Here is a 12,005-nt window from a genome sequence, read left to right as displayed (position 1 = left end):
CTGCAAACTAGGTAAGGCTAGAAAGATAGGTACTGGAGAGTGAATGCTCATAACTGATATTAATGATTACTGTGAGTCATCAGAAAAGCAAACCATTAGAGGCATACAATTTTGAACTAAAGACTACCATTTTTTTCAGATAACTTTTGTAAAAAGCACTTTAAAAAAAAATGTATTGTTCACAGTATGTTAGGGCTCTGGGTTGCAGCATAAAGGTGAGTTGCTGAGAGGTTACTGGTTTGCTCACAGAACTGATGGGAAGGCTGGCCATCTAAGCTTGAGCTGGGCAGCAGGAACCATCTGGCCAGAACGCAGTCTCTGTGCTGGACAAGCCACTAGCGCAAGGAAGCTGACTCTACAGGGTATCTGATCTCCCTTTCCCTTCATTATCACTAATTTTTATTCTTGAACAGGTTTTTTCAGAATACACGAGATGAAATGCGAAGTGCACTTGAAGCAACTGTACTGCATACTGAAACACATTGTCTCAGGAAAACTACTTGCGTAATAAGCTGAACTGTTTTCATCAAATACCATTTCTACTTGGAAGAACAAACAACAGACAAACTATGGTTATTCAGACTTGAGTATCTGCCAGACATCTTCTTGAAGATGAAATGAGCCTGTCATTTCAATGAAAACAATCTACAGTATTTGCTGCCTATGATAAAATTTGAGCTTTCAGGTGAAAACAAACCTTTTGGAAAATTTGTGTTTGCCACCATAGGCTTCAAAGCATCCCAAAACTCAAAGTCTTCTGACAAGACCATTGGTAATGTTAATGTCATGTGATTTTTAAAATACTGTATAATAAGTGGGTCGACAATTGAAAGATCTGCAAACTCGGTGAAACAATATTTTCCAAACATCCAATGCTGTAATCATATTACAAAATAACATATGAATAAAAAAATTCAAAGTGCAAGATATAAACTAATATATTTTAATGCAACAATATGATATGGCTTCACATCCTACAGCAACTAACCACTTAAGAAAATTACATCTGTCAAGTTTGTTACAGTAGCAGAAGAGAATACCCAATTTCATCTGAAAAAGCTACTAAAATACTCTTCCTTCCAACTACACATTTGTGAGATGCTGGATTTTTCTTTCAGGCTTTAATCAAGAGTATAACACAAGGGACTTCCTTGATAGTCCAGTGGTGAAGACTCTGCACTCCCAAGGCAGGGGGCACAGGTTTGATCCCTGACTGGGGAACTAAGATCCTGAATGCCGCACAGTGCAGCCAAAAATAAAGATAAAAAAGAATATATCACAACAAATAGAACATTAGAAGCAAGTATGAGAATCCACCTGTCTTCTATTAGACATTAAAGAGATTTGCAAAAATGTAAAATACTGCCATTCCAAGCATTCTTGGTGCCTAGAACTTGGTTTCAAATATAATTCTCTAAAAAAAGAAACCAGGGCTCCTTGAAGAAGTGGATAGTTCTAGGACTGGGGCAGGAAATATAAGCCTGCATATATAAGCCTTATATAATATATAAGCCTGCAGCATCTCACAGTACTAAAGTGTAAGGAAGTGCTTCAAACAAACATGATAATGGAAGTAGGGGAAAGCTCTTACCCAACAGGAGTAAGAGCTCTCAAAGACCAAAGTTGGAACAATTGAACAAAAAGACAAATAGTACTGGATTATAACCCAAAATATAAATATCCATAGGTCAATATTGATATAAATGATTAAACAAATGAGAGAGAAGAGACAGATCTGCTGTGCAGACAAATTCCAAATAATTTATGTAGCTACTCTGCCCTTAAAGCGGCTAGAACATAACTCTCCACTCCTTAGTGTGAGCTGGTCATAGTGACTTCCTCCCAGGGTAAGGGATGGAAAGGGAGGGGAGGAGAGCGAAGGGATGTAACAGTGGAGAAATCTTGACCAACACTGTCTTGGCCAGGTGACCAAAGGCAACATCAACGGTGATAAATCATGTTGATAGTCTGAATCTTGGTATGTACCATATGTTCCTGTCATGAGGATGGTCTTCTCCGAAGACACCCATAACCTCCGTCTAATTGTGGGAAAAATCAGACAAATCCCAACTGAGGGATATCCCACAAAGTATCTGACTGGTACTCCTCAAAATTATGAGTCACTGAAAACAAAGAAAGCATGAGAAACTGTCACAGCCAGAAGCTTAAGGTGACAAAATGACTAAATGTAATGTCATCATATTTAGCAATGAGATCTTGCAACAGAAAATTGACAGGAGGTGAACAACTAAGAAAGCTTGAATGAAGAATGGACTTTGATAATAAAGTATTGATAATGGTTCATTAATTACAACCAGTGTACCATACTAATGTCAGATGTTAATAATAGGGAAGCAGGGTGGGGGTTTATATTTATGGGAACTCTGTACTATCTTCACATTCTCTACATCAAAAACTGTTCTAAAACATAAAATTTATTTTTTTTAATGCCACTCTTTTCACTAGATATTTGTTTTGGAAAACAGTTTTCATAAAGATACGTTATTTATGTTAACATGTAACAGGTTAATTATTTTTAATGAATACTTAAAATTTTCCCTCAATATTAATTTCTAATATGCTAAATATCATGGCTATAACTCACAAACTCTTTGGAGTCATCAACAATTTTTAAATGTGTAGAGGAATTCTAAGGAATTCAAAAAGTTTGAAATAGCACTGAAATAGGTTAAGTTTCACATATATGGAAAATGCATGTATGTGGAATCTCACTTTAAAAAATAGGATAAATGGAACTTTTGTGTAAAGGTAGCCTTCAATTTATACATATATTGTGCTACTCAAATTTACAAATTACTTAGCATTTTCTCAGCAATATTACCTTCCAAGATCACTCATGAAGTATGCCTTTTAACCTGTTACGATGGTAGCAAACAGTCAAAGCACCTGTGCAATTTAAGTAACACTGCACTATACTTACCACTATACTTCAATTAATTGGACGAAAGGGTGGAGTGCCTACTAAGAGCCAGGCCCTGTAGGTACCTTACATGTATTCTCTCTTATGGATGGATGGTCAAGCAGTGACTGTCATCCCCATGTCTAGGGCCAACATCACCTAGCTAGTACAATAAGTGAAGGAGAAGAGGTATGAACCTAGGTCCAACCACAAAACTTCAGCCACCAGGAAGACACAGGCCCAGTGGCTGATAAGAATATATTCAGAGGAGACACAATTATTATTACTAGTTAATTACTAGTGTAAATATTATTACACAATTATTAATACTAGTGTGACACACTAGGAAGTAATGCTCAAAATTTTCCAAGCCAGGCTTCAACAGTACATGAACCGTTAACTTCCAGATGTTCAAGCTGGATTTAGAAAAGGCAGAGGAAACAGAGATCAAATTGCCAACATTCGCTGGATCACCGAAAAAGCAAGAGAGTTCCAGAAAAACATCTATTTCTGCTTCATTGACTATGCCAAAGCCTTTGACTGTGTGGATCACCACAAACTGTGGAAAATTCTTCAAGAGATGGGAATACAGACCACCTGACCTGCCTCTTGAGAAATCTGTATGCAGGTCAGGAAGCAACAGTTAGAACTGGACATGGAACAACAGACTGGTTCCGAATCAGGAAAGGAGTATGTCAAGGCTGTATATTTTTACCCGGCTTATTTAACTTATATGCAGAGTACACCATGAGAAACGCTGGACTGGAAAAGTGCAAGCTGGAATCAAGATTGCCAGGAGAAATATCAATAACTTCAGATACAGAGATGACACCACCCTTAGAGCAGAAGGCAAAGAAGAACTAAAGAGCTTCTTGATGAAAGTGGAAGAGGCAAGGGAAAAAGTTGGCTTAAAGCTCAATGTTCAGAAAACTAAGATCACAGCATCTGGTCCCATCACTTCATGGCAAATAGATGGGGAAACAGTGTCAGACTTTATTGTTTTGGGCTCCAAAATCACTGCAGATGGTTGTCGGGAGCCAGCGTGAGGAATCCCACCCGTGACAAGGTCATGTGGAAGGAAGCCTGACAAAACGCAACAACGTGTTCGGCTTCAGGGATTCCCCCTGCAAATTCCTGAGCATCCACCCCCCAAGACCAGAATCTGCCTGCTTTACTATGTTATGCTTTCCACCTACTCTTCTGTCATTAACAGGGGACTGTCCTCCCACCACCTTTTTCTGGAAAAAATTAGAGCTTTTAGATAATAAATCTCCTGAGCATAATACGAGTGTTTCAATACAAAAACCTCTCTGATGGCTTTCTAGCCTGCCTGCAGGACTCTACAGCTGCGAATGTGATTGTTTGAGGCCTCCTGACCGCAGGAGGCACAGGAAGCCTAAAACATCCTGGGAATAGGACCAATTAAAGGTTTCATTTGTTGAGCCAATACTTGCTGCCAAATTTTCATACCTTTTATTTTTAGGTATAGTTGGTATATAGAAAAACAGGTAGTAGACCTGGTATTAGCAACACTGGATCTTTGAGTTAAGTACTTTCTTTGTTATAACCCATTGCACCTTTGTTCTATGGGAATGTAACTTTTTTGTACTTTGAGGGTGATGCAGAGTAAAGAAAAAACACTTCTAGGGAAGAGGAGTTTTCTGGACAATTATCCAGGAAGAGAGCCATAAAAATGTTAACAAGCCTCTTGGCCAGAAGATAATGTAAACCACCTGAGACCTTTTGTATACGGGAGGGTATGCAAAAAGAAAGCCTCGTCTCAATGAGGGTCAGGACTGCTGCCCCTGCATAACTCTATTTCTTTACGTACAACTTGGGGTACATAAACTGATTTTGAAAATAGTTTTTGGAGTCTTGCACCAATGCTGGGCTTCCCCATGTCGTTCTTTTCTTTTTCCGGCTGAATTCCAATCTGGAGCAGGGAGGCTCATCATGTCTACTTATTTGTCCCGGCTTCTAAGATCCGTAAGAGAGAGAGCCCAAGGCGGGGCACTCTCTGATATTCAAACGGACGCCGGTGGCCTAACGTAGATGGTGCAAGTTCCTTGTCTGGAACTTTATTGGTCTTCCACATAACCCAAGTTATTCAGCCCTCTTTCTCTACTTAATTTTCCTACTATACTATTGTTTCTTAATCTAATCTTATATTAATACACAAATAAGTTTTTCTCACGCCAACGCCGTCCCCGCTTCGAATTCCCTGGATCCACCGGGGCTGGATCCCGGCAGATGGTGACTGCAGCCATGAAATAAGATGCTTACTCCTTGGAAGGGAAGTTATGACCAACCTAGACAGCATATTAAAAAGAAGAGACATTACTTTGCCAAAAAAGGTCCGTCTAGTCAAGGCTATGGTTTGTCCAGTAGTCATGTATGAATGTGAGAGTTGGACTGTAAAGAAAGCTAAGCACTGAAGAATTGATGCTTTTGAATTGTAGTGTTGGAAAAGACTCTTGAGAGTCCCTTGGACTGCAAGGAGATCCAAACAGTCCATCCTAAAGGAAATCAGTCCTGAATACTCACTGGAAGGACTGATGTTGAAGCTAAAACTCCAATACTTTGGCCACCTGATGCGGAGAACTGACTTATTTGAAAAAACTCTGATGCTGGGAAAGATTGAAGGTGGGAGAAGCGGACAACAGAGGATGAGATGGTTGGATGGCATCACTGACTCGATGGACAGGAGTTTGAGTAAACTCATCCAGGTTGGTGATGGACAGGAAGGCCTGGCATGCTGCAGTCCATGGGGTGGCAAAGAGTTGGACGTGACCGAGCAACTGAACTGAACTGACGGTGAGCAAAGGTTAGGAATAAGGATTAGGAGATTGGAGGGATGAAGCTGAAAAGCAAGGTCAGAGACAAGAATTGGAAGTTGAGTGAAAAGAAAGGTGTGTAAAATAACAGCTAAGGGGTGAAAATTAGAGTAAGGGTTCTGAAAGAGCTGGGAGCATGGGCTGCTGTTCTCTTCCTCAAATCCTCCTTTACTGCCAATACTACACGCTGCCAGCACCAAAGACCACACTGCCAAGCCTTCGCCATTGCCAACAGACCCTAATTTGGAAGGTCAGCAGGATGCAAGATAAGCTTTTTCTTCTGCTTCCACTGCTCCTTGCCTCTTGCTCCTCCCAACCATGCCCTCCAAGAGGCTGGTGCCAAACAAGAATCAGAGAGCACAGCTTTGGGGAGAAAAGGGGCTGAGTGATAGAATGCATTCCTCATGGCAGGATCACCTGCTAAAAGGGGAAGATCTTGATCTGCCTAAACCTGTCAGGGAGATGGTCAGCCAAGATGGTGGCCCACCAGTAGGATGCTGTCTGAAAGACCAGCATGCCCAACGTCAGTCAGTTACAGGACAGAATCCAGTTACAGGACAGAATCTGATAGTACTGCACTTCAACTTCAAAATAATTTACAACAAACTTCGCTGCTTTATCCTGTTCAGAACTTTACACCTGCACTGTATTGTCCCAGAATTGTTCCTTTCTCAGGTGCTACATTTTCCCAAAACTTACAATGACTAGCTAGCCAACTGATCATCCAGATAAAAGAACATCTGTAGCCACTTAACACTCAGACGATGGTAAAAACTTCACACAGGTATGCAAAAATCTATAGAAACCATTCATAAATGGCTTCTTTTAGCTGCTTGTATACTTGAGACTATATTTTAACATTTTTAAGAAGTCTAAATATATTTTCTGTTATTTAGAAAATGTTGCCTGACACCCATTTGAGTTGCCCTTGCCACACACAACCTTTTCAGCAATTTTTAAAAACAGCCTTTATTGCCTTTTACCCCTGACAGATCAAGATACATATTTCTTAAGAAAAAAACTAAACTTTTATCAAGAAGAAAGCCATTTTGAAGCACTGGAGACACTATTATTGATGGTACCTTTTCAGGAAGAAAATGAAAAATGGATTTAATTCATTTCTTATACCAAGTTTACTTTCAAAGCAGTATATCCCTTCACTTCTGAATTATTTATCAAATCAAGAGTATTCAGCAAGCAACTGATACTTCACCTGCTGAGCTGCTTTTAACATTCTATTCAAAATAAAATACAATGTATGTTACTAAATGTGCTTAGATTTTTGTATTATCTGTGATTCTTCTCAAAACTGAACCCCCAAACGGTGGGTTTTCTTCTCCCTGTACTCCTTTTGCAGATCCTCTCTGCAGTAGAGACGAAAACGGAAGGACTACAAAATTGAAGGTCTTGCATTTTTAAAGAATGACAGCTGAGTGGATTTTAAATGATAACTAATCAAGATGTATTGAAAAATCAATTACACCCAGTTAACAACATCTTGTACAGAAGAAAGGGGGAGTGTTTCACCCTGATTATTTTAAACTTTTAAGAATCAGGAAATAAAGCATTGGTAAACTGTTATCAAGTACACAAAGTAACAAAGCACCAAGCATAGTCTCCAAAAAGCAGACCCAGCACTCAATCATCCTTTAAAACTATGTCAAAGAAACAAATCAGTTTGCTAATTTCCATCTATATAAGGAAAAATATTACTTCCAATGGGATTCTTTTCAGTAACAAACTTTCTTCTAAGTGCAAAGGCAGATTTGGAAAATTAATTGATTACAATTAACATGGAATTAATTGGAAACAAGTCTTTTAATAATACCATGTTTCATTAAATCTAGGATGCCAGTGCTTATAAAGTGCAATCCCATTGCACGTAACATTAGGGGGGGAAAGCGCTGCCAATTAAACTATGGCATAATGCTCACTTAGGGCATCCCACCCCTACCCCCTGGGTCGTCAATATTAAAATGTGAACAGAATTCGGTTTAGAATCAAGGAAATACTGGAACCTTAAACATATCATTCAGATATGTCAGAATATCACAAGGAAAATTATCTACAGATAAAATAATCTTAGATACTAAAACCATAATCTATCTATATTACACTAAAATGTCAGTACTCTAACACAATTCCTAATCTGTTTGAGCTGTCAGAAAGGTAACTCAAAGCTTTTAGTAGATGTATAATTAGTCAAATGCAAGGCACCTCCTAAAATTGGAATCTGGAGATTAAAAGCCACTATTCAGTGATGGAAACGATGAAAACAACTGTAAGAGCAATAGTTCACTCAGAAACAGCTGGTCTTTTAGCCTCAGTTCACTTTATATTTAGACAAAAGGTGCCTTGTAGAGTTACATTCCATCCCACCTGCTACACTCATAAAATCTGGCTCTACTGGACAGCATCCATATTTGAGAAATGTTAAATACGGTTAAAAAAAAGGAACTCATGTTCTTAAAACTGACAGACAGGAAAATTATTTGTTTACAACAGACTTATATTTAAAAAAAACAAAACCTTTAGACTAACATGGAATCAATAACTTGGGCTTTTCTTTCCCCAAAGAGAATTTGAGGCAGATTCAAGATTCTGTACAGCAGTAGAGCAAATTTTGTCATTTCTCACTGTACATAAGATATTTTTAAGTCTTGCCCGTACTAAACAACTCCAATTCAACATAATTCACACTAAGTACTTTAAATACTAAACATTTACATGCATTCTGTACCCAAGTATTTTTTTAATGACTTCAACTTCTCGTGATAGTCTTGAGACAAAGCCTCTTTTGAGAGCACTGACCCCCTAAGTTTAGCAAAACACCCCTCTCTAAAATGCTTTTCTTCCAAATCTGATCACTTTCAGAATTTTGCTAGATACTTCAAATAGCCAGGATACAGCCTGCCAGTATCCCTTGCTAACCATGTTTTAGGAAAATTTTAGGAAAGAAAAGAGAAAGCAAGAAAACATGTTGATTTCAGGACTTTAAAAGTCCTGGTTCGTTTTATTTAGCAAAACACAAGAGCCCAGAACAAGCCCTCAACCAGTTAAGTCTTACCTGGCAGGTCACCAAGCCAACAGTGGTGGCAAAGCCAGTCTTCCCAAATTTCCTGGGATTTCCAGACCAGACTAAAGCAGTAGGAGGAGGCCTTCCCTTGATTTAGGGGCTTTTTTCTAAAATCCTCTCTCTCCTCTCTCCACCTGGTCTTTCTCTCTCTGCTAATCTTTTAGCTTACCACACTCACCACGGAAACCACAAAAACAGAATGTAGTTTCTTCAGAAAACAATGAGACACCTTCTTTAAATTAATTTAAATCACAACAGCCAGTACAAGGATAACAAATCATCAGTGATGCCTAAGGCACAGCATTCTCTTCAGCCTCTAAAGAAAGATCCCAATGTACGTAATATCGTCAACCTACTACAACTGAAAGGTATATGAACATATTTTGGAAATATTTTTGCTTTAATTCTTGAAGGTGAAGGGTTTCTTACTTTCATTCATTAAAATTAACCAGAACCCAGGCATACTATTTAGTATTCAAGACTTTGCTGCGCCTTTTTTTCCTCCAAATTATTTAGAATGTGGGTCCTATTCAGAAATTAGCTTCCACAGTACCTTCCACGATGCTAGAAGACTGACTTAACGACAAAGGACTTTCTTTAGAAGGAAAAAACCTAACCCTCGACACCCCCTTTAATTTACTGCCTAATGTTAATATCTAAGTAGTATAAATCTTTATGTCCTCCAAACGAGGGGAGGAGGGGGCAAGGCTGTTCTTCCCACTGCATTCCCCACAGCTCCTAGCACGAAGCCTGGAAGCAGAGGCCGTCCAATAAATGCCTATAAACACTTTAGTCCTCTGATAAGTTGGGGCATTCCAAAACACTAACTCCATCCGTGCAGGGTCAGCCTCCGGTTCCCGATTCCAGACCGCCTTGGCCTTGCTCTGATGAAATGAAATCTCGTCGCTCAAACAGACCCAGGATGGGGGCAAGGGAGCCACCCGACCCCATCCCGCAGATCTTCTATTCACCTCGCCAGGCTGTTGGTCGCAAGCCGTTCCCACCCGAGCCCCGTAACCAACGTCGCCCGCCGGCAGATCCAAGTGGGCAAGAACCCCCGCCCCACCCTGCGGACAGACAGCCTGGCGTCGGGACACGGGGGACGCCTGCGCAGAACACGCCACCCACTAGCCTGGCCCCTCCGTTCCGAGGGTTAACAATACTCCCTCAGAAAGACAGGGTAGGCGGGGGTGGGGTGTGGAGGGAAACCAGTACGCGTCTGCGCCGTCTGGACGCCAGGACAAGACCCCGCTCGCACCGCCCACCCAGCACCCCTAGAGCTCAACCGTCTCCACGTGAGCGCGCCCGCGCGCGCCACCAGAGCTCGCGTTGACAGGGTCGCCTCACCTGAGCCGGGCTCCGCCCCCCTTCTCGAAGGAGGAGGCGGTGACCCTTCTCCGATCCCACCCGACAGTGTCGGAGGAGGTGGAAACGTCCAGGCTGGCGGCTCCGTGATGGGATTCCTCCCTTTTCCGCCCACCCCGCCTCTAGTCCCTCAGCTCCTTCAGCCAGTTCGCCACCGCACTCTGAGAATACCGCGGCGGCTGCCCACAGCAAACGGAAGTGACGCAACACGACTCACTTACTCCGCAGCTTTCCTCCTCCTCTCCCAGCCCGAGCTGCAACCAATCAGAAGGCGAGAGGGCGGGGCAGCGGCAGAAGTGCAGCCAGTCGCTGCTCGGAATCCGGAGGAATTTACTCTGTTCCCGGAACGCTAACCAATCCAGGGTCCCAGGAGCCTCGCTGTGTTTACTACCGACCGAATCCGTGAGCCCTGCGACCAATAACCGTTTGCCTTACAACACGTAAAACTGTTATCAAACGCCTTTTAAGGCGGTATTTATCACCAAGCAACTCTAGGTTTGGACTACAGAAAAGCGACTGTGTGCTGAAGCCAATCGAGAACCGTTGTGGTGGAGGCCAGCAGGTTTTCCGCCGAATCCCACCAATCACAACCACTACTGCCTGGTATCTGAGCCAGGTGTGACCAGAGCCCGCAAGGTAGTTGGTCCCACCGCTGCCTGGACCCGAAGGATTCCTCCATCCTCACGGGGCCCGGCTCCCTCTTTAGTGATCCCGGGCTCCCTCGACTACGAATTCCCTTTGCGGGGCTCACACAGTCACCCGGTCCGAGGTTGAGATCCCACCTCGTAGATTTTGGAATAAAATAAAGTTCCAAGAAGATGTTTAGGTTGAACTAAGCCAAAATCCAGGCTAAAGACGTTGAACTGAAAATGGGATGGATCCATCTGACCGCAGTTGAGTCCGACGCTGTCCCACAGGCAATCCCGGTGGCGACGTCGCGAAGCGCTGGCGCCTAGGTAGTCTGGCACTTAGCGCCGCATTCCGTGTGTTGTGTGTGTCGCTCAGTCGTGTCGGACTCTGCGACCCCATGGACTGTAGCCCGCCAGGCTCCTCTGTCTATGAGATTCTCCAAGCAAGAATGCTGGAGTGGGTTGCCATTTCCTTCTCCAGGGGTCCTTCCCGACCCAGGGATCGAACCCGGGTCTCCCGCATTGCAGATTCTTTACTGTGCAGGTCAAATAATCCTGCAGTCTCCAGAACCAAGCCAACGTGAAACGGTTGCGGACTCTGGTGGGATTTTGTCAGAAAAGAGCTAGCTCTGGGTGGCTTGATGGAGAGCCCGGGCCCAGACAGACACCGGCCTGGGCGCTTCCGACTGCGCGGGGCCCTGGGGCAGAAAGAAGCTTTACCTCTTCAGGAGCGGTACATGGCTCCCGAGACAAAGGCAGGCTGGGGAAGGCCGTTCTTTTTAGGGGGTGGGGTGGGAGGCATGGGTGTATTATTAAGAGGGAACATCCCACTTAAGCACTCAACATCCAGTTATCATTACATCTGATCCGTCCCTTCAGACCGTATGCGTTGTTAATGTTGCTTTTGGTTTTCTTTCTTTTTTTTTCCTTTGAGGCCTCAAATGAAGTCTGATGGTAAATTGTATTCGTTAAGATTCTCTGACATTTTATAGCCCTTGCATGTATTTTACTGCCAGATTGGGCAGCTTCAGGGGAAAAAAAGGGAGGGGGGGGATGCTGACAATAAGCCAGTCGTTTACATGTGTGACCCTTAGAGACATACTATGAGCTAGATGTTGTTTCAAACTTACAGACTGGCAAAAAATTTAAAAGATTTGTATGTTCAGTTCTCAGAGGAGTGT

The 12,005-nt window shown here is 42.4% G+C and overlaps 1 protein-coding gene across 1 annotated transcript in view; it reads right to left on the bottom strand.

The window, feature by feature from the left end:
* The window catches only part of ZBTB5 (zinc finger and BTB domain containing 5), a 31,296-nt gene extending 21,409 nt beyond the window's left edge, over positions 1 to 9,887 (bottom strand). The window contains 1 exon segment of the mRNA XM_060409290.1: positions 8,822 to 9,887. The gene's annotated coding sequence lies outside the window, so the exon portion shown is untranslated.
* Between the last annotated feature and the right edge of the window lie 2,118 nt (positions 9,888 to 12,005).

The sequence above is a fragment of the Ovis aries genome, chromosome 2, assembly GCF_016772045.2.
Source record: "Ovis aries strain OAR_USU_Benz2616 breed Rambouillet chromosome 2, ARS-UI_Ramb_v3.0, whole genome shotgun sequence".
Taxonomy (NCBI): domain Eukaryota; kingdom Metazoa; phylum Chordata; class Mammalia; order Artiodactyla; family Bovidae; genus Ovis; species Ovis aries.
This window is presented reverse-complemented; position numbering and strand designations above follow the sequence as displayed.